Source organism: Acromyrmex echinatior, chromosome 14 (genome assembly GCF_024713525.1).
Source record: "Acromyrmex echinatior isolate Ae372 chromosome 14, ASM2471352v2, whole genome shotgun sequence".
Classification (NCBI taxonomy): domain Eukaryota; kingdom Metazoa; phylum Arthropoda; class Insecta; order Hymenoptera; family Formicidae; genus Acromyrmex; species Acromyrmex echinatior.
The window spans coordinates 3,691,838-3,716,602 of NC_141865.1; the positions used below are offsets into that span (position 1 = coordinate 3,691,838).

General features: G+C 30.4%; 1 protein-coding gene and 1 long non-coding RNA gene across 4 annotated transcripts in view; one reads left to right on the plus strand and one right to left on the minus strand.

Annotated features, from left to right (window-relative positions):
- Positions 1-24,765, plus strand: part of LOC105154763 (RNA-binding protein fusilli) — a 64,090-nt gene that overhangs the window by 6,837 nt on the left and 32,488 nt on the right. The gene's annotated exons all lie outside the window — the stretch shown is intronic.
- LOC147907354 (uncharacterized) lies at positions 981-24,758 on the minus strand. Its single transcript, XR_015547433.1, has 2 exons — positions 12,058-24,758; positions 981-11,925 (listed from the first exon to the last, which is right to left on the minus strand). It is a non-coding gene; the product is annotated as an uncharacterized LOC147907354 (long non-coding RNA).

The following is a 24,765-nucleotide window of genomic DNA, read 5'->3' on the forward strand; positions in this document are numbered from 1 at the left end:
ATATAAAAAAGTAATCATACTTTAATATTGGCTTGTATTTATATTAGATCGCTGAATATGAAGCCGAGATCAAAATAACAAAATTCAAAATGGCGGATGCATGGTGGAATACAATTTTCAAAATTGATCAAAATTGCGTACAATTTTATTTTTAACGGGATTTCAAATTAAATTGATCATTAGGCGAGTCAAGTTTACACGATTTTTTGCATTATTCATTTTTTTCTACATTTTTATTAGAATTCATGAGATTAAATTAATTAAAAAAAAAGTCAATTTTGAAAATCATTATTCAATTTAAATTAGAATATTGTAATTTTTTGAAATTAGTATTCTAACAAAATAGTTGTAATGTGGATATCATAAATTTTATATTTTATTTGTAGATTAAGTTTATATATAGAATAAAAAATATTTATATATAGAATAAAAAATATAAGTTTTCGCTGTTTTTTATTTTTTTATTTTATTTTATACATTGAACGTTATACACTTATAATGTGATATTAATTTTTGCATCGCTTTTGACATCGAAATTTGACGTTTTTTTATAAGACTAACATGGTTTTTTTCAATTATCGGACTATGAGGTGAATTTTTACCTGAGACACGTATTATGCTTATGCTAAATTAAAAAATTTAATGTGATAACTTATAATGTTTCTATATTTTTTTATGTTCTCTTTATAACGAGAAATTTTCGCAATCGGTCAATCAATCGCTTGACGAGCAATTTTCTCTGTTTTAACTTTCATCTAATTGTAACGAAACAGTCGCTTTTTCAATTTTTGAATAATGTGTTATACTGCGCCATGAAATAAAAAATTTTTTGGACATTTGAAGAGAGCCTAAATATAAGGTCGAAACATGTATGTAATTGTTATTGTATTCTAGCGTTTTAACTTTTGTATTTTCCATAGTTTGATTTATTATTTCTATCTTTAATTATACTTATGTTAAATAATGGAGTTTTATTATTATAAGTTTTTTTTGAAAGAGGCTCTTGTTAGCCTTTTATATCACGTTGTTGAATGAAAAAATATTGTTTTCATATAGACATCTATCTTTCTTTTTTACAATTTACATCTTATAATGTACTCTTATAAATACAAATCAATATTAAAATATGACTATTATTTGCATTTTTGTCATATTGGATGCGCCATTTTGAATTTTGCAATACTGACCTTGGATTTGGGATTTGCGACATAAAAAATTTATAAATATAGTTTTTAGTAAATGTAATCAAATTTTTTGAATTTCAGTCATTTTTTCGGCAATCTATCCCACTGTATATAGGGTACTTCCGGTTTGTACGCCGCGCCTATCAAAAACTTAATTTATTAAGTATTATTTATTATATTTAATATGAGCGAACTATATCAAAAAGTAGTCATAAAAAGTTTGTACCGTCTATTATTATGAAAAAAATATTAGAAATCTGAAATATTTATATTTCGCGTTTTAAAAAATGAACTTTTTTAAACCTTTGTATTTTTGCCATAAAGGTGGGATATATAGCTACTCATAGAGGGAGGGGGAGGGTATGTACGGCTCATGAAAAATTTACAAATAATGCATATAAATAAGACGTAAAATGACACAATAACTTATAAAATGCATTTAAAATTTTATTAAGGAATAAGAATGATAAGTATGTATATGAGGTAATAAATAATAATTATAATCTTCCCACATGTATTACAAGTGTCATGACATGGGTCATATTTCATGTAATGTTTATTGCATTTAGTGCACTGAATTCAATCTGTGCACTTTGTATGCTTTGGGCATAAATCCCGCTAAAAATGTCATATTTACCAAACAGATGGAACAAGACAACAAACTATACAAAAAATACATAAGAGCAAAGTATTTGTATTTTGTTATACAATATGCTTTACTATTCCTCTACACTCATGTATCACGAAATAACCACTAAGTCTTTTGCATGTCCTACAGTAATCATTTTATGTAGATTATAATTTATAATAGTGCTACTTAACACAGTGACAAATCGATTCAATTCACAATAATTTCATTAATATTAATAGTAAAAAACTGAAATTGTAACACTATACTAACGTAACATAAAGGGATATAACAGAGTAGTTGCGGGAAAATTACTTCATTCCTTCTATTTTTTCTGACTTCTGCGACGTAAATCCCAACGCGGCGTATTTGTCGGAATTATCCTAATAGTTAACTTAATTTGTTTATTTCTTCAAACCAAAATCCTTAAAACCTTAAAACCAAAATCCTTAAAAACAAAAATCATCAAAAATTAAAAGTGACAAAAAGTGGCAAATAATCTTATTTTAGTTCACGTCAAAAGAACATAATGACAACTTATAACTTTAATTATGAGGTGGAACTTTGGGAAACTTTTGATTCAAAATGTGTTTATTGTCATAATTTTTTTAAACGCCCGTACAAGAAAAAAGTGATAGGTTTTAAAATCAGGCGAAATTTATACTTATTACATAATATCAATTTTATACTAATTTCCGATAAGAAAAAAGCACTATAACATTTAAATTATAACATTAGGACAAATTTCCTAAGATTCTTATTTAAAAAGATTCTTATTAAATAATAACATACTTTTTTTCATTTGAAATTGTCTAGAATTGAGGACAATCATTAAAACATTACACAATTTTGTGACTCACTTCTCCAAATAATCTTATTTCTGAAAAAAAAATGTAGTGTTTAAACTGTGCCGTTTATTTTTGGTCACTTTATCCATCTTTCAGCCCACTGTGCATCATATTAAATTTTCACCATTTTTAATTTTCAAATTCTGACCTTGGATTTGTATTCAGTGACTCAAAAAACTTAAATATAACTTTAGTTAATATAATTTGACTTTGAATTTTGGTCATTTCTTCGGCAATCTATCCCACTATCGAGCAGATGTACACAAAGCACGCTCTATTTTTTCTAAGAACAACGATTATATCGAAATTTTTCAAAAGGCGCAAAAAGGCACATATATAGATGATTGTACATATCGGCAACAATGCATTGACATTTCATTTTTATGATTTGGAGATGGGACGTAGGGGGATATTGAATTGAAAGTTGGCGTAACGTAATTTTATCGACATAATCTGCAAAATTATGTGTAAATATAGATTTTGAAATCAGATATTTCAATTTGTAATTACAATATCAACATAAATTGTTTTTAACTGGAGAATGTTTCTCTAAATATTAAAAAAAATAAAAAAATTTTCAAAAATTAGAAGTTGAAAATGAAATTAAAAAAAATTTTTTTTTAATTTAAAATCTATTTAAATAAAATTTAAAATCAAAAGATTTAGAGAGTGAGAGTGCGGCGCGCGGTAGTTGAAGCGCAAATAGTGTGTAAAACACATTTTGATTCAACATAATTAAATCCATTGGTTTAATTCTTCGAACCATTTTTAGCGTTAAAAAAAATAATAACTTTACGCTTTTTAAATAAGTTATGTAAACATACATACTTTATGGTTTCCCGCTGCAATGCATTTATGAGACTTTCGCCAACAATCGAAATCCACTTAATAGTACGGTATTTACACTATCTGCAATTAAATATAATGATGATTCTATTACTGGTAGAACTGCTATGTCACCTCTTTTGGACCTAAGCTTATGTAAATGTCCTCTCTATGTGTACCGTAAGAAAGATTGTAAATAGATAAAAAAAAGAGCAGCTAGTCAGCGAGATCCACTTGATTCAGATTGTCGCGTCGGTCTAAAAGTTCTCAAGTTCATTGCGTAAATAATTATAGATGCGAGACATTTTTCTCTACTAAATCATAATAGATCCTAAAAATACTTTTAATGACACGTGGCTTTTTATAACACAGAATCGTGAATTACGATTTGCCTAATTCAAATCCGATTCTCTGATAAGAAGTATTCTATTTCTAAAACTCTTCTAACAGATTATTTGATTAATTCTTTACGTGATGTTTTTTTATTAAACAACTTGTGTTTTTTTTTATTTCTAGCGAGTATGCAATTTATTTCTAACTAGTATGCAAGTTGTTTAATAAAAAAATGCAACTGCTAAAATATATTTCTATAAATTCTTTTTGAGAAAACTAGAGACAAAAAATATTAAAAATATTAAACACATTTTAATAAGTACAAGTTTAGTTGTGTTAGTTTTTTGGAGAGAATTTTCTCTTAGAATTTACCACGAAAAATCATAATTTTAAAAAATATAATAAAATTTCAGTAATTTTAAAATATGTTAAATAGCTTATAAATTTTTATTGTTTCAAATAGAATATATGCCAAGTAGTGCAATAAGCATAAAATATCTTTTATAAATTTTACAATATAGCATGATATTATTATTTTTCACTTGATGTTAATTACTTAAGATAATTTTATCATACAGTATGATAATTGATCGGCTATGTCCACGATACTTATCTTATTTTTACTGAATTTATGATATAATACTTTCTTATTTTTATTAAAATATTATAAAAGAGTTGTTTATTCGCGAACAGTACGTGCTGCTGACAGATGGACATGGTGGAGTTTAATTTTTCGTAAGTAAAAAATTACATAGAATAAGAAGCACAGCATTATAAGATTGTTCATTGAATTGGGTTTGAAAATAAAAGTATATATAAATAAAAGATGTATCTTTGATAGTTTTTAGTTTTATACAAAAATTAATTCAGCAATCCTGATAATTTCTGCAAATTATATACGTGCCAAAATAACAATTTTTATTATGTAATATAAATAGAAGGACTATGAGCCAGTTAAAAATAAATTAAGAACATTTAATATTCCGAAATAAATATAAAGAAATACAATAACGAAAGTTTCGACGCCGATTGGATCATTCTTAATGTTAAAACGAATTCAAAAAATTGTAATATTACATAAGTATTATTATTTCATAGCCCTTCTCTATTTAATTATATTGATTTATTCTAAGTGAGCTATATTATTAATTTATATTTTATTATGTAGTTTGATTTGTATCCTTTTTTCGTATATTTTAAAAATTCCTATGTGATTATAGAAAAAATATTAATTTAATAAGTTCCAAATTGATCTACATTTATCACTAAACATGGTAAAATTTGTAACAAATTTGATAATAAAATGTAACGAAAAATTTCTTTCGTGTAATTTGCTAGGTTAGAATTTAATTGTTATAGATATACATATAGTAAAACGCATTTGTAAATCAAATCTTGTGCTACAAATCGAATTATCTATTTCTCTATTTATTTCTATTCTACATCGAGAAGCGGTTCAAAATCGTGATAGAGATCGATCAACTTTACACTACAATGATTTTAAATCGCGGGAAGATCGAGACATTTTCGTTCAACGAGCTCATGTTAATTAAGTATCGTGATTAGCAAGTTTTTCGAAATGTAAAAATGTTGGCCTCGAGATGTAAACAAAAAAGCTGCGATCTCGGCGAACACATTTTGCATCGATCGCGACAATCATCACGTATTCACGTATTGAGTAAAATTACAACTTCTAAGAGCTGTTTTTTTTTATTTAAGAGTATAATTAATACTTTGACTGTCAAGTTGATTTCGGAATTGAATTTAATAAATTTAATATATGTGTGTATATTATTTTAATATTTTATTGTTTCTTAAAATATTATTTCTTTAATATTTTAAATATTTAGTAAAATTATTCACTTAAGAAACTATTCTCGAATAAAAAGAATCCCACAAATCAACAGGATACTTATTATGCATTATTTTATGAATTATTTTGCATTTCTTCAAATACAGGGGTATTCTGAAATTCGCGAATCAAAATACTACAGAAAAAAAACTTTTTAAAAAATTAAGTAAAAAGATTATTTGTAAATTCTTATTTTAAGCAATAGTTTGTCAAATAATAAGTTAAATAATAAGTGAAATAATAAATTTAAACAATAATTTAGGCTAAGTATGGATTACATTTAAATATTGACGTGTACGCTTACTAATACTATCATAAGCACGATTCATGGTTAGATTATTCAAACATAATCTAATCTGCTATATATTTAATCCCTTATATCTGAAAAACTATTGATTGAAATACAAACGTATACATAACATATCTTTATAAAATATCTTAAAGATGATTTCTTCTAGACATTCTGTTTATTAGAACTAAAAAAAAATTTGTGAAAATTTTATGAGAAAGATAAAGGATTATTTATATTGATTGAGAATGGTAAAAGACTAATTTTGTATGATTCCATAGACTTAGAAACTCTATTAAGAATAGAAAAGATATAAAAATCTAAGAGATCAGAGCTAAATCATGGTTTTAAATGATTTTTAGCAACACAATGATATTAAAAAAATATTTAATATTTGTCAAATATATGAGAAGTATTTAAATTGTCTACGTTCTAAGTCTATTGGAACAATTTGAAAGTCATCAATTATTTGATCTACTCGGAAATTTTATCTTTGACTTTTTTATCTTTTTATTTACTTATTTATAAATTTCAATATTGTCAATATTTTTAGTAATATTTTGTCGTTGTATCGGATTATCTACGCAAGCTGATTTTCTTCTTAGAATTTAACGTCATCGTAAAATGGAACACAGATAGCTTTTAATAAATCTTAACGTCAAATTTGAATATTCTTAAAATAAATTATGTAAAAAATTATATATCTTTCTTTTATCATAAATTTATCGTATTTTTTGTCATTGGTTTATTGAATTATGTTGTATTCGTCCTCTGAAAAGTGACGTAACACTACTGTATAGAAAATATTTAGAACAAATGAATATTAATATTTTGATCATATTTATCTATTAAAGAAATATTTATTCTTCAAGAACTGACTACAATAATTAATATATTTTTCCGCAGCTGTTTTATTTTAAATGCTATATGTCTTGCTAAATTGCTAAGATAATTTGAGACTGATTAAATTTTTATCGAAAAAATTGCATTTGTAGATAATAAAGATTCCATTGTATACGTTACATTATATTTTCCGGTATATTTTTAGCTTACTGAGCAATTTCTTTAAAACCAGATATACTGATATTCTAATGTCAGTTTTTATTTTTCTATGTTATTTCTTTCATTCATTTGCAGTTTTTTGCGCGATATACTATTGAGAGATTTTTTCGTCGATAAATTATTTGTATGCAATTCAATATGGTTTTATATAACTTTTCATTTTCGATTTATTTTTCAGAAAGATATATATTTCGATAATGTTTTATTGTGAAAGATTTTTGTAAAATCTAAAGTCATCTAAAATCATTTTTTTTATATTTATTCTCCTTATAAATTACATAGATTTATAAGAAGAGAAGAACATTTGAATCAGGAAATATTTTTCAATTAAGTTAAAATAAAATCAAGTGTGAAATTGTAGTACATCGAAACAAAGAGAAAGCTGCGATGAGGATTTCAATGATTTATGAAGCGTTTCTTAATTCTGAAAATTAGGAACTTGTTTCGTTTTGCGAAATAGACTTGTATGTGACTTCAAGCGTTTACGATTCCTCCCTGCATAGAAGAGTTCGAGATTATACATATGCAATAATTACAGGATTGATATACCGCCTTGTACTTAACTGTGTAATAAAATGTATTGCGTTGCGACGTACCGCATGCGATGCAATACATAGACACGATATGTTTTCTTGTACCACCCCGGGTCGATGCTAGAGAATTTGTAAGTCCCGCGTTACGCAAAACGGTGATTTCGTTTCCCGCGGAAGCCGGTCTCTTTCTCTCTCTCTCTCTCTTTCTTCCTCTTTCGGTGCGAGACGCTTGCGCGGTCATGCCGGTGCGTGTCGTCGGCTGCCATTGTTTTTCGAATTATCCGGTGGGGGCGGAGCATCGCGCCCTCGAAAGGTCGTCCATTACCTCCAGCCTTGTAACCATACCGGCATGATCACCCGGTTATGTGCTTGGCGCCGTTCGCGCACGCTCTGTCATTTTCTTCTCTCCCGACTATAAACTGCGATCTCCCTCTCTCACCCTCTCGATTAATCCTCCGATTCTGATTTCATTTAAACGGTACCTTCCTAACCTAATTGCTTACTTGATCGACTCTCTTTCAAATTTTAATATTATTCTGACTGTATCATTATTTTCCTCAGGTTGAGCGAATCTGTGATTCGATTTAAATGTTTGTACATCGATTTAATTTTCCTTCGCTCATGTCCATACAAAATTTGAAAGGTAGATGTTTTAGTTCGGTTTATTTGCGCAAGGACGTATGATTGCGATATTCTCCTCTTTCGCAATTGAAACATTTTTCATGCAATTTCGTCTCGATGCTGGAAAAAAGAACATTACAACAAAAGGCGAAGGAATTTATCACCGTGCCTTGCCCTTGTATTAATGTTTACATGCTGGATGAAGGATTTTACTTGTTTAAGCAAACGAATTAATTTTAACGAATTAAATTTACAGAGTTGCAGTCCTTCAACTTATGCAGATTTAATGGACTATAACAGAATACATGTCTTTAAATTTTTATTTTTTTGAATATAATAACAAAATTTGGTTGCACAAATTGAAAATCTAGTAAAATCAATCAAAAAGATACAAATTATGGATATACTTATACAATAGTTAAATCTATCAAACATTCTAATCGACATAACCAAAAATTCAATTACGATAATCAGAATGCATTTTGTTCGTATTTTCTTGTTTGGTATAAATAATTAAATTTTGTAGTGCAGCTACAGTGCAGAGTACAAAAAGTATTCGTACAGAGAAAATATTTTTTTAAAAAATTTTATTTAAAAAAATTAAATATTATCCAGCGAGAAATGAGTCATCGAATTGATGTCGAATCAATATCGATACGATGATTTTAACATCAATTTGACGTCGATTCGATGTTTAATTGATGATCATTTCTTGCTGGATATTAACAAAATTTATTCATAAAGTATAAAATTGATATTTCTTAAATCATATATATCAAAAAGATGTGTATTAATTATAGAAAATATATCATCTGAAAAATAAGCGAAAATTAAAAGTTCGACTGTTTGAATGCTCAAAAAGTATTCGTACAGTTGAGAGGTTTAGCTTATAATATCAGATACATGTGAAGTTTATTTGTATATGTTAGAACAGAATATAGTCATTGAACAATATAAAATTGCCAATTAATTTATTTTCTACAAATAAGACTTTTTTTTATAAAAAATTTCCTTGTACGAATACTTTTTGCTCTCACTGTATATATTTACATCGAATCTGATTGCATAAATTAGAAATCTGGTAGATTTTTTGTTACAAATTTTGTCATATTTAATGATAAAAGTGGAACAATTTGGCAATCTATTAAATATTATCGGTAATGATAGAAATTTTTGAAATATACAAAAGACATTTTATAAGCTATATCTATATAATAAAAATTATCAATAAAATTATAAATTGTTTTAAGGCAAAATATTTACAAAGTACTTTGTAAAATTTACACATTATATTTTAATACAGATTAATTGCCATTATCCTGAATTAATTTTTGTATGGAACTAAAGACTGTACTGTTAAAGTGCATCTTTCGCCTTTGTCTTTTCTCCTAATTTTGGGATCAGTGAACACTTTTATAATGCTGCACCTTTCAATCTATTTTATTTTTTAATTATGAAAAATTTTGAACTCTGTCGCATTCACCTGTTAGCGGTGCCGCATACTGTTCGCTAATGAACGACTTTAATTTGTTTTAGTAAAAATTAAAACGTTATTGGACATAGCCGATCATGATAATCATAAATTTTGTTTGGTCCTATCAAAATGCATTCTACCATATGTAGATATCTTATTGATATAAAACATCTTTCTTATTTAATTAAGAGGAGACCGGGGACAAAAGTAACATTTTGACTTTGAAGTGTTATAACAGTTAAAATAAAATATTTACATTAAAAAAATATATATCTTTAGATGTAGAATGTATTTAGCTACAAAATTTTCTTTGATTTAATTTTTTTATGTAACTAGAAAAAAGTTATGTTTGTTTAAAGACTATGAGGAATTTTGTTACAATCGTTCCAACCCCGTGAACGATTGTAATAGTAGAAAGAGGTAATTGTACCACATTTGTCAGAGGTACATAACACAATTACATAAATTATACTCTTTCTTGCAGCTGCACAAATGGAACTGATTCTTTATAATCTTTTTAAATGTCTGTATAAAGACATTTCTTTTATATAATTTTTATCTTATCTTGCGTTTTCTTGTTAGTAGCATTCTATGAAGAAAAATACAAATAACATTGTACAAAATAATACTAAAATAATATGAAGTAAGTTCGGGGACAATTGTAACTTACAACTGATCCCAAACATCGATGTTACTATTGTTCCCTAATGATATTTTATAATTTATAATACATTTTTTAAATAAAAACCTAAATAAAAATCAACTCAAATATGCAAACCGTCAACGCAGATAATCATTAAACATATTAAGGTAATACATCATACCTTCGTTATAAAGGAAAAAAATATTTTAGATTTTGTGCACGCAATAAAATTTACTTGATGTATAAAAAAAGTAATTTCTGTTCTGCCCTGATAGCAAGCTGACGTCAAAATGATGACGAAATGACGTAGCTTGCTATCTGAGTGCACTCGTGTACGTTCCGTGAGAACCAATATCTACGAACGATTCAAGATCTGTCAACAGAATTTTGTCATGCAGTCGCATATACATATCTATTATAGTTTAAGAAATATTAACGATGTTACTATTGTCCCCTCGTTACTTTTGTTTTCGGTCTCCTCTACGAGAATCACATAATAATTACGATACAAATCGATACAATTAAGATTCTAATGATGTTCGTTGATGTTTTCGTATTCTTCGCTATATTTTTGGATTAATCGCTGTACGACGCTGTTATTACGTGTCTGGTCTCCGTTTCTTCGAAATCTAGCGCGTGTGTCCGTGTTGCGGCAACAGGTGCTCCCGACTCCCGATTTCTTTTATTCTTCGTTGCGAATCGTGTCTTGCACGAGTGCGCCCGGGTCCCATCTGGTCGGCCCTTCTCCCCTCTCCCCCAAGTCGCATACCTGCCTGCTTATAATCTCGAATGCCCCGATCGGGGACAACGGCCGCAAGCAAGCAAGCGAGCGAGCGATGCTCCTTTCAGGTCCCTCAGTTGTGGAGAAGAAATCGAACGATAAGAGCTACGTCGCTGCTGCCGCCGGTTATGATGTCGCCTTAAATAGTAGTCTCTGATATATAATGCCTCACCTTGAAAATCGCCACCAGATTTTCTAGGGCAATGTCTGCCTATTCGTAGTAGCTTTTACAAATTCCGTAGAAACGTCAGGAGTGCGATTATTTTTAATTATAATCGAATAAAGATACAATTGGAGTATTTAAGGGGATCCTAAAGACGATTAGTCAAAGTAGGATTTACAAATAGACAATTTATTATATAATTTATGTGTATATGTGCATGAGATATTGCTGAGTAGTACACTGAGAGAAAGGATTTTGTTAATTTAACAAGCCAGCAGTACCTTTAATCGGCGATTGATAAATATGTGACAACAAATTTTGTTGGTGTGATTGACTGCTAGTCTGCTATATCAATTATTAGTAACACAAGCAAACTATTAGGTGCGCAACTAAGTTCTCGCTGTTATTTTGATGAAAATGCAACTTTATTGTGAAAAAATGGCTTGGAAATGGCTTGGCGGGTAACTCCTAATACTGAAGCAAGCTCTTCTTGCGTTTGGCACGGATCCTCATCGAGCAATGCCTCCAATTCAGCGTCTTCGAAGGTTTTTGGCCTTCCTTCACGCGGACGGTCGTCAACATCGAAATCACCGTTTGAAGCGACGGAACCAATCTCGACACGTTGTTTCACTTAGAGCAGCATCTCCGTAAACTTTTTGGAGCTCTCTATGCGCTTCAGCCGCCGTTTTCTTCGAATGAAAGAAGAAAATCAATACTTCCCGTATATGACGATTATTTGGCACAAAATCAGACATTTTCACACAATCAAAAGAATATGACGTAAAAACAAAATCACTAATGTTTCAAAGCGGTTTGTTTACCATATGTCTAAGCTTGGTTCATGACGTTTAGGTTATGTCAGAATCGACCAGCACTTACTGCTGGAGCCATCTGTTGACAAACAGCGAACTTAGTTGCGCACCTAATATATAGAATTTAACCTATCCTTTGGATAGACTTTAGGCTCGTAGATGATCGTAGAATCTTAAGTCATAGGAAACTGACCAAGCACAGTCAAATATAGGGAGAATACTTAACTAGAATTGGTCAATTTCTTACCATTTGAGATCCTGCAACCGATCTACGATTTTTATGTATATATGTGAGCCTTTTATTTGCTAGCAAAATTATTGATTGTTTGTTACATTAATGAATTAATTTGCAATCGTAACAAATCGATCATTTTTTAAACAAATATTACATTTGTTTTCCCTTGATTTCCTATAACAAAATCATTTCTCTCAGTGTAATGATGTTAATAATACTCGTCAATATTTCACGCACATATACATATAAATTTTTGTAAGAATTAATGATAAAAATCTCAATTTTTTAATTTATTGTTGTTGCCGGCATAAATTCTACTTCACAGACATGTATTAATATACTTTAATTCTGGAAAAGAATTTTCGAATCTGTAAAAAAAAAAAATAATTATTATTATACAAAAATTATATGGTTTAGTGTGTAAGATTTTCTTACGGGAATCCTAAAATTTATTTTATCAACTAAACACAATAATTTTTGTAAAGGATTTTCGCATGTATTACTTTTACAAATTTACTATACTGTTGTATATATGATTTGTTAGGATAAGTTTGATAAAATTGGAGTTTATGTCGAGAAAAAAATTTTTAAAATTGAGATTTTCCCATTAGGTTTCTAATCCAAAAGTCTAATTGTCAAATCATGACAATATTTGCTTGATATGAACTCTGTAATCTGTACTTAATGTAATCTATATCTAATCTAAAATTGGAGGTTCCAGTAGACTCCAGTAGATTACATGAAGAAACGTCGAATTCTCAGAATTAGACTTATCTAATTTGATACAAAAATCCTTTATGAAAATTTATGCATACGTACAATATTACACATGCGATATTAATTGAATACTGATGTGTCAATGACGTAAACTGTATGTATGTAAATCTCATTAAATCAGTAAAACAGTGATTTCATCGGAGTTCGGTTTATTTTAGGATTCTTTTAATATTCATTTTATAATGTTTTAGTGTTCGGCAAAAATTATTCTATGAGAATGAAATCATTTCCAAAAAAGATATTTGAATCTATCTTTCTGTTCGTATCTACATATTTATTTGCACGCTCTAAAAAATAGCGATGTCTATGTAACTCTTACTGTGTTGGTGTTAAATTAACACCAGAGGTTTTAAATTCGCATCATGTTGGTGTTAAATTAACATGGTGTTCAATCAACACCAATGTTGGTGTTAGTTTAACGCCAACATGGTGAGAATTATATAGACATCGCTATTTTTACCGTATGTGTGTTAAATCTACACTGACATTTTTTTAGATTTGTAATTCGTGATTCAAATTGACGCTTTTTATAGCTAGATTTAAGATTGCAATTTTTTTAGACCCGATTGCGTCAACGTTACTTTTATTTTAAGCGAGGCTTAAAACTTTCTCATTCGTTTTAAAACCGAGAGAGAGGGACAGAGAAGAAGAAAGTTTTAAACCTCATTTAAAGTTAAAGTAACGTTGATGCAATCGAGCCTAAAAAAATTGCAATCTTAAATCTAGCTATAAAAAGCGTCAATTTGAATTTTTGGCCTTATTACTAGAAGAATCTTTGATAATTATTGCAAAAAGGTTAAATTTCATCAGAAATGATTTTGATTTTTACATATAAAAGTCGATATCCTGAATTGCGCATACTTTGAATTACATGGATTCTTTAGATTCTATAGAAGAGTCCGTCGCTCAGGATAGTTAGAATTATATTTTTAATTATATGTAAGAATCAAAATCATTCGTGAGGTTTCACCTTTTCGCAATAATTACTGAATCTTCTAGCTAGAAGAATCTTTTATAGTGATGTATACATCACCCCGGTAAAATGTTTTTCATATATAATTATATATAAATGGTGAATCTAGTTTTAGTGTTAAAATAATAAAATATTATTAATTATTGACTCGTGTAGTCTAAAGGCTTAGGACACTCGCATGGAGTGCAAGAAATCCGGGTTCGATTCCTGGTTGAGGTAATATTTTTCGCAATAAGAATTAATTATTTACAGATTTTAATATGTTATTCAACATTATTAAGATCGTTTCGAAAATGCGAATAAGCATCAAATATTTAAATTGCTAGTCAATTTAACTCGTAATATTACTGCGATAATTTAGTAGAGTTTAACGTTTTCGAAAATCATTTCGACGCGCGTTTCTGGGGAGTACATTCGTAGTATATAAATTCACATAAGAATCATACAAGCATTTAAGATCCAGCTAAACCATTTCTAGGCTTCGATTTCTATAGTGTTATCATATGTATGGTCCTATAATATGTTATATTGATTGTTAATTAGCATCCCATTCCAAAATAAGCAAAATATTCGAAATGTACTCCGAAATAACTTTAGAATCTCTAGGAGATTCTCAAATTCAATTTGAATACGTCTTCTTATAGAATTTTTGAATGTTTTCTTCTTACGAGAAGCGCGTCCATCTCGTGGCGAGACCATGTACTTACCTCTTACAAATGAATAATGAGCATGTCGCGAGTAACTTGCATACTCTCTTATTTTAAAAAGCTATTCAAGAATTTGTGGTGGAATTTCTTATAAAGGAATTTACTCTTAATTAAGGAATTAATAGCCCATGTGTCCACTTTTTTAATAGATAAATACCTATTATTACAAAAATATATTTCATGTAAGATTTTTTGCTTAGAAGAAATGCTAACAGAAATTTTCCGCTTATAAGTAGAACATTTTTTTTTTGTGTATTTGAAATTACAAGTAGTTTATGTTCACAACTACATCAATAAATAACTATCAATTGAATACGCATACAAATTTTTTGGTTTTGAATCCTAATCTGTATTTATCTGATATATGTCTATGCAATCTATAGTTACCAAACAAAGATAGACTATCTTAACTTTTATCATACTCTTTAAATTTTTTGGAGTGAAATCTCATTCTGAAGAGTGAAAATTGAGCCAATCTTGAAAAAGAATGGCTCAGTTTTTAATGTTTAAGAGTAAGATTTCACTCTTCAGAGTGACAATTCATTCTAAATGTTTTAGAAGGTACATGAATTAACTAAATCAGAATATCGTAAAGTTATTATAGATGAAGCTACAACATTCCTAGATTTTTACATAATACATTCATCTTATGTATTTGTTACATCGCCTGTCTTTTCAAATCGAATTACAATTTCTTTCAATTAACAGAATTTTGGAGGATTGAAACGATGATACAGATAAATAAATAAGTGTCACAACGAAGAGTTTCAGCTCAATTTATAAAAAGAATTCAACGAGAACTTCATCGAGAATAATGTTTTAATTACACCAGCAAGAAGTACAAAACAAAATTCTCGTATCACTCAGAATCTGATTGTGATTGATTGGAATTTCTGATTATCTCGAATGTTTGATAGATAACTGTAAGTATATTTGATTTATACCTTTTTGAATTTATCAGATTTCTAATTTACGTAATTGTATGTTTTTTTCCGTGTTCCTTGTACGGTCGATTCTTTCTGTGAATGGAATTAATTATAAAAAGCAATCGCATATTTACAAATATATAAGTATCGTTATTCATAAAATACGATCGTCTCGCAACATGGTTCAATTACTCTTCAAGCGTCAGTAAACCACGGTTTACTCTAAGACCAATTTCATAACTCTTGCGGTAAGCCTGGTTGATGCTCGGCCAGGTATATTGCGTTGGTATATCTCGTCGTAGATTTGCTGGAGCATTCTCTCGTGAGAAGCGAGAGAGGCCATTGACTTATGCTGACAGCAAGGCTGCGGCTATCTTGAAACACGCGCCGCCGACATCAGGGACGCAAAACGAGGGATAGGTATACGTTCACTCGCAGACTGAAATCTCGCGAATTTCGAAGTGTGACCTAAGCCTTGTGATTTTATTCGAAAAAGATGCAATATACACACATACATACATACATACACACACCTATGAATTTTTGCTCAAGCGAGACTCGCAATTGTCTAATATTTGAGCGACCCAAAGATCCGCTGTTTACCGAACTCATGTTTTCCTCCGCTGAACAAGACGCGTTAGAAATCGCATTCGGTATTTATGTCATCTCCTGGGAAATTAACATTGGCTTAATTATACATGCGCGCACCTTTGCGTATGTACACGGTGAATAGTAGAGGAGAGAACTATGTTTTTTTTGAGGAACAGTACTGGCGAGTATGTGTGATTTTTAGATGATGATTATTCAACTATTAAGCAGAGAGATGTGCACATTTTTCATGAGCTATTTCCATACGAATCTCTGCATGTCGCAAATCTCCGTAGACTCGTCTCTAACTTTCTGTAACCAACATTCCGTTCGTGTAGATACGCGAACTGTACATTCTCGCGCGACCGATCGCTCCATTCCGGTCCACCATCTTAACTCTTTTCCTCTCTTCCCACCTTCCTTCGCTTACGATGGTCTCTCCCACCAGATCAAGCTTCCACTATGGTCGGTCGCTGCGAATCAGGATTGCGTCTCAACTCGGCAAGCACCGAGACACGCAATCACATCAAGAACGAGATATACCGAGTATACCGCGGAATAGATTAGGCCTTCCATTATGAAGTCTCGTTAATCCCACGTTAAAAAGAGAGAGAGAATTGCTATTTATTAGGCGTTCTGGGAGTTGTGGCATTCAGTCCTTTCAAGAGACAAGAGAATTCTCGCGAAACTTCTTTTTTAAGACTGGCTCAATGGATTGTACTGACGGTCTTCTCGATCGATTAATCTGGAGATGGACACGTGACAGCAATGACAACTTGTATTATGTCATTTTGCAGGACGCGCTCGTCAAGCATAACCCGGTCGACGGTACAGATTATGTAACGCGTCACATTTGCATTTCCACTTCTCTTTTTGTGCCCCGCCGCCTCTCGAAGAGACGTAAGCAGTTCTTGCCATCTTCTGAAGCGCGGGACTTTTGACCCTCCGGTGCCCCACCACAACCTCGCGGCGTCGCAGTTCGACCGACGCATTTATAATTTATAAGAACATCGCGTGTACGTTTGATTCGACCTTGTGCACAACCGCGCGATGGTTTTATACGGTTGCAACATCCCGTTCGACAAACGACGAAAAACAACGAAGGAGCATACTTATATCGCCTCCATTCTCCTTTGTCACGATTTCTCTTCTGCTCTCCTTTTCCTTTTTTTTTTATTTTCTACTTTGGTTTCTCCACACGGCGCGTGCCACGGATTCGAACGTTATTTCGAATGGCAAGTGGTGGTGCGGATAATAGTATCAGTGAAATATTCTTTCATTGAATCTTCGTTCTTCGGAAAACTTAATCTTTTTGTGCATCGAATTCGAAAGACGTCCGATGTCGAGTATGAAATTGAATTCGTTGTTGACATATTTATGTATTGTTACTTATATAATAAAAATTAACGTCGTTCTTCCATAGATTAATTTTTCATTTCAACAAGAGAGTTGTGAAACAAACAGTATTTCATGTTAAGAATTAAAAATTATCTTACAATTAGTTAGAGAGAAAAGGTATAGTTGTGACACAAGATTGACACTTTTTTGTTTTGATTTTTTAGAATTTTTTACCATTTTTATTTCAAATATTATTTAAATAATAGATATTTATATAATTTAAATAAAAATGTATAACTTTATACATTCTAAATACATTCTTTATACATTCTCCGTCGTATTTCTAACAATTGTTTTTCGTTCATAAACCGTCCCTACAAAAGATAGTTGTACCTCAGAATAGTTGGTGCGTCTATAAGGACACATAAAATAAAATGCAAATTTAAATAAAAGAACGACTTTAATAATAAATCTCAAATTGATGATTTATCTAAAAGATTCATATATTTTTCGACTCGCGCTGGACATGGGTTTCTACGAATTCCGAATTTCGATATTTCGAAGATCCTCTTTTTTCTGCTAGTTTGAAATAAATGCTTATGAACTTCCGAGAAAGCGATTAATTCTGTTTTCTGGTAAGTTATTTCTGTCGCGCATACAAAAAGGATCGCCTCTGCGACGAAGGCTGGTCGAAAGAGCGACTTATTTACGTAATGCCCGGTGGAGATCCTTCTCTTTCGTGCGTTGCGCCATGATTTTTCATCGACACGTAGCGGCATCATTCGAAGACGCTTGATCCGTGCTCATAATACGATGATGAATCGTGTCTCTGGCAGAAGCACCTTGATCTGTTAACCCCACTCGTCAAAGAACCTGCTTATTATATTTCTTACATAGACAGACGTCACCGTGGACGTAGCACAAATAGAGCTATAAATATTTTAATATTTGTATTTCTTTAAATAAAATTAGGATTAGATTAGATTACTCGATTTAAAGCGTTTGAATAGTCAAATTATACTCGGCTATTTGCCCATAGATTTTTATGCTATTAATATACAAGGAAACATAAAGAATAAATAGGAAGTTACATTAAATAGTTTAAATTAGTCCATAACTAAGCAGATAAAATAATTAGAATTTTTTTTAAATTACTTAAATTACTTAACGCTCTTTCTGAAATTTTCCGTGTCTTTTATTGTAATATATGGTATAAGTATATATAATTGATTGCTCAATTGATTGCTACACTTTTTCTCCTCTCTTCTTTTTGAAATATGTTTATATAACCTCGACTGTAAGTATAAAGCACTCCCACAAATGGATGTAAACGTTCTATATCTAACAAAAAATAAATAAAAAATTATTTTATTTGAAAAGTACCTAATTATTTTTATAATAATTTTAATATTTTGTTAGTTTTTCTTTGGTTTTTATTACTGCCTTTTCCAAGAAAATGCAATAAATTGAGGACGCTTTATATTTATAGTCAAGTCTATAATATGTATAATAGTATATGTATATGTATACATATATGTACATTAGACTGACAAGGAAAAAAAATTTTTTTTTTAATCGGCTTCTCTCTCAGTTCAAAAGTTTCCATTTTATGTCAAAAGAACACCTCTAAATTTTTATTAAAAAATATCTTAAGATTTAGAGGTCGCTAGTGAATGATTTTTAAATCAAAGTTTCGATTTTTCTTAATATATGTTTGATTTGATGCAAAAGTAACTTAATCCGGGTTTAAAATGTGGCACTGTATATTTTTTGATCACTAAACATGATGCAATAATTCATTTAACACTATATACGATATACGCCTAAGAAATATAGCCCAATTAATGTGAAAAAATGATTAAATTTTGAATTTAAGATCAACTTTAACAAGGTTCAAATGGGTCGCTACTTCCTTCACATTGTAGATTCATTCATATAGATTCATATAGAACAAGATCCAGTGAGAATTTTCCCAGGACTTCTTTTAAAAGTTCCATTTACTGGATTATAAAACGTTTTTAAGGATAGAAAAAATTTTTTTTTCTATCTTTTGAGAGACCGATTAAAAAAAGAATGTTCTTTTTTCCTTGTCAGTCTAATATACATATACATGTGTATACTTTCCAATATACTTTCTATTTAAATAGTAGAAATTAATCATAAAATCGCGAATTGCAAGGATATTCAAATATACAAACGTTCGTAGATATTTTCAATTCGAAAACATTTTTTCGCAATATGATATTCAAGAATATAATCGACACGAGGTTGAGGTACGATCGTGCGACGTAAAAGGCGAATGATATAAATAAATACATAAAAAGGAACTTAAACACGAAAGTCTGCGGTAAGATTGTGCGTTTCTATGAGTTGTTGTGAAAATAGATTTCGCGTTTTGAAAAATTTCTTCGTAATTGCTTTTGAGACATTAGCGTCATTATTATTTAGTATTAATGGCGATAATTCTAAGACATTCCGTATTGGCGCATTCAATTATCAAAGACGCAGTCGAAGACATACGTATTATCGTTCATGCTGATTTAGTATTTACGTGTATCTGCAGGGCATAGCAAGGTCGAGGGCAAAGGACTTTCATATTTTGCTCCATTAATTGCTTTTACATAAAGTCTATTTTAGACTGTGTTAAAATCAAAAGTGTAGTTATTAAACTAATTATAAAATATTAAATTATTCAATACTCTATATATATATATATTAGTTCTATAGTACTAATACTTACATAGTTGTCACCTATACATTTATTACAGTTGCTATGCCATATTTTTTCTGAGTATAATATTGCGAGATGAGTCGAAGGATTCAATGTAATAATGAGAAATTTCTCCTTCGAAAGTTAGAGAACATTTATATGTTAAACTGAAATTAGGAGAATTACATAAAATTTGTGAAAAGTAAAATCAGTTTGAGAGAAAGAAAATTGATGATGGATGCCCTAGACTATTACATTTGAGAATAATAAAATCGGATATAAATTTTCTTAAATTTATCTACAATATAATAATGTAGAATAGAATAGAATTTATTACACTTTAGCATTTACATAGCCAAGAAGGGAATTTGATTTACATAAATTTCTTATCCACTCATCCTTTCCACTGCTAGTACCTAATTCTAAAAACAAAAAAAAAATTTTCTTAATGTTCTCATTTCTTTGAATATTACAGTATATGTTCCTCTATCTTATAATATTTACTTATATATCACAGCTCGACCCCATTGCATATACTATACTACATAATACAATACAATACAATAGTACGATTTATAGCTACAACTATACATAGATATGTCGCAGTACAATACAATATAATAATGTAGAAGATATATATTGATCAATGTTTGAGAAAAGAAATTAATTTAAGAATGATTTATTGATAATCGTTGCGATGAAGCCTTCAATTTGTTTGAAAGTATCAAAATCAGATATAAATTTTTTTATTTTTATCATAGATTGCGAAATTTCGCAATGTAATTAGCAAACTTTGAGAATCGCTATAATCTTAAGCCTCGATGATCACACTTCGTGAAAATTACGTAACGATCACACGGGGTCAACATGACTCCAGTTACATTGAAATGCCACAGCTTTATTTTTATAGGCATAGAGTCAAAAAAAATTAGGGACATTCTTTGAACTTTAAAATATGTATTCGCATATGTTTTTGCTGAATTAATAATTTTAAAATAGTCAAAAAATTCATGAATGAAAAGTGACTTTTTTTATTTAAAAAATCAACCTTTTTATTTTTTAATTGCGTAAAATTTTAGGGATAAAATCTTTAGATGCTGCACTTCGATAAAAAAAAAATTATAGCGGACGCTTCAAAAAAGATATTTATTTTGAAGATTGATTGGGGTCACCCTAGCAATGTGATACGTCCACTTCATTCGATTGTCGAAAACACACTAACGCGTTTTACGCCATGCCAATCGCATGGTAATGTAATTAGAGACTCAAACTACTAGATGGAGCGTTAGGCGTTATTTCGAAATTTAAGTTGGTAAAAATTTAGTCCAAACTTTTGGTGGGGTCAATTAGGGTTAAGATATTGTTTCGCAATATTTCCTCGCTTGTGATCTCTCTCATTCAGCTTCGCGATTTTTTTTCTCATTATCAATTGGAGAAAAAGAAGTCTGAATAAGCTAAGCGATTTACGATTCTCTATCGTTTCGTTTTTTTTTCATGCGAGATTTTGATAGATCCCGAACTGACAGCCAGGTGTAGAACTCTGTCTACGATTATTATGGTATGCCAGGTTGTCGGATGCACTCCTAGCTGCCCCTTCCGATATGCAATCATTGCACAGCTGGCGGAAGCACACTGGTCTCGTCGCAGGCGCTCCTCGGCGTTAATGCCGCTAATCGCAATACATTATCGATGTAGGAGGAAACACATGGGTCAAGTTCGAGGTGCAAGGTGTTCGTGATCTTGACCGCGCGTTGTCGATCGCCCCGGTTTTGCATGTCTCGATCGAAAAGAATCGATTAAGCTCGTATCACACTATACACTAGTATACACATTGAAGATTGCGAATTGGAGATTAGATTCGACCAGTTATATAATTTTGTCTATAATACCGTTTCGTTCTGGTAAGCTGAATTAATTTTAATTTTAATTTATTTCATTCTCACTGACTGAATTTTAATCTCCAATTCGCAATCTTTAATCTCTAAATGCATAGTGTGACATGGGCTTTAGTCCGTCCCCCCGAATGTTTTAACAACAATGTATTTCAATAAACAGCGGAAAAGCGATGAACATGTGGCGATAATAAGACAAACGTGTCTCATTATGTAATCGCCAGGATTTTTATTTAAACCGAATCGTATATGTTTAACCTTCGATGATAATTGGATCAGACTGATGAATATCTGTCAGTTTTTGAATATTACTCGAGTATATCTGTTTTACGTTATAAAAATGTAAAAAATCAAATTTGAAAACTACTTTTTATTATTGTCTTATATACTAGATTTATTATTATTTAGGGAATGATTTTTTAATTAATTAATAGAGCACGAATCAAGAATGACCCAACTACAATCCTCTCCAAAAGGTTTATCATTCATTTTATTTTCTTTCAAAAATTTGTGTATTAGAGATTATAGTACTAAGAGTATATTGTATTTTAAGACACATTAATTATTTTTTTAATAATAACGAAATTTTTTATGTTGCTCAATTATTTCAATTGAAAAGTAATGTAATTGAGCAGCCATTAAGAATATCGTGAAAAAAATAAATGTGTTCCAAAGCGCAATATATATGTCTCTTATATAGTATTCCACAGTCTCCTCCACTAATATTTTTTATTTCTGAGTCTTAATTTTGTACTATATGTTTTAGTGCTTAAAAGAGATGCCAGAGTAATGAAATTATTAATACATTACAACTGTATAAAAATCTCCGAATTGACTGAAAGGAATAAAAAATCCTTTTGCAAGATTGAAATAGATGTAAAATTAAAAAGTGTGCAGCAATGGATTTTATACTAAAGTTCTCGTCTGACGTAGACGTTTCTTTAATACAAAAATTTCATGCTCGCATTGACAAAATGATACAATAGCACCACTCGTCAAATTACGTGAATTATGAACAATATTGAGTTTATAAAACTAAGGTTGAAAACTTAAAAAAAGATTTATATTGATTTGCAAATTACGTGTATACCGGTGTATATACGTATGCTTAACGGAGGCTCAAATTAATAAGCAGAATAGTAATTGTGTGTAGCAGTAAGTGCCGGATTTTGCAAGAGAGTGTTGCAATATGTTAGATAAGGACAAATATATGCATATATAATATATAAATGAGACAGAACAATAAAATGTAAGAAATGAATTAAATGAAAGATGTCTATTATCGACATTTTTAATATGGAATTAAAAAAGTCTGTACTATTGACATCGAGTTTGGCCATTGTTTTAGCATCCCCTTATAAGAGAATTGATCCCAGAACTGTCAAAGCGCTAATAAATGACGTTTTCTCTCTCTTTCTCCCTTTTCTCCCATTCTCTCAGCTTGATTAAAATCGGTGCAGAAAAGTAATAAACACGTGATGATAACAGGTACATGTCGTATGTGATCGTCAAGATTTTTATCGAATTATGCAGATGGAAGTAAAAACAGACAAGTCGGAGCTGCGCTTTGAAATAAGAACGCGAAGCAGGTACATGTACAAGATGCCATTTCATAAGATGTGGTGGTCTTCTTTGTTTTTATTACGGTTCTTATCTCGCTCACGAATGTTAGGACAGATGAGACTAAACCGCGTAAAGATTGTACGTGCAAGATTGTGTGTACAATTCACGCGTTTCGTTTGCTTTTTTTTTACAATATACATATTTTTCATAACATTTACTTTCGCAAGACGAATGTTTCGACTTTGAACGCGAATAAACATCCAGAAAAACGTGCCGTTTGTACCTGTATCCGTATTTTTTTTGTTCTGCTTCGTATTTTACAGTTCACTTTGAAGTACGGAAGCGAAACGCACTTTTCTCGCTTTTATTCGCGCTTGTTCCGATATTATAGATAAAATTAAGTTACATCTTCCTTCGCGTACAGCTAAAAATAAAAATGAATACAGACTTATGTATCGTGTTGTCATTATGTATCAATTTAATTTAATGATATAGTGCGTTTTTTTTTGTACACCTGAGCAGAATAATAGATTAAAGTACAAAAATTCAAGGAAGTAGGATTCAACGCGGTAATTAGTGCGCTAATATAATATTGAATTTTTGTATTTTAATTTGTTAAATTGTTGAGGAGTCTGATTCCAGAAAAATAGAGTCAGGATAACGTCACTTTGATGTTAAAATAAATTATGATATTCATGACGATCAGGACTGATCGAAAAATGACTTTGAATAATTATTTTGATGCCATTTTGTGGCACACCTTTTGACGTCGTCAAAATGGATGCCAAGTGTCTTTACGTTCCGACTGAGTATCGTTATGTCATAATTTTGATATGTAACGGTGTAACATTCTCTGCGTCTATACTGATACGCAACGATGATATGCGCGGATATACGCAATAAGTTTGTATTCGCCTTAATTGATATGTTGTTATGCCTTGCATAGCAACAGCTCGCCAAGTTTTTGCGGACTTCGCTCTTCACGGCTCGGGTACGCTTTTCTTACAG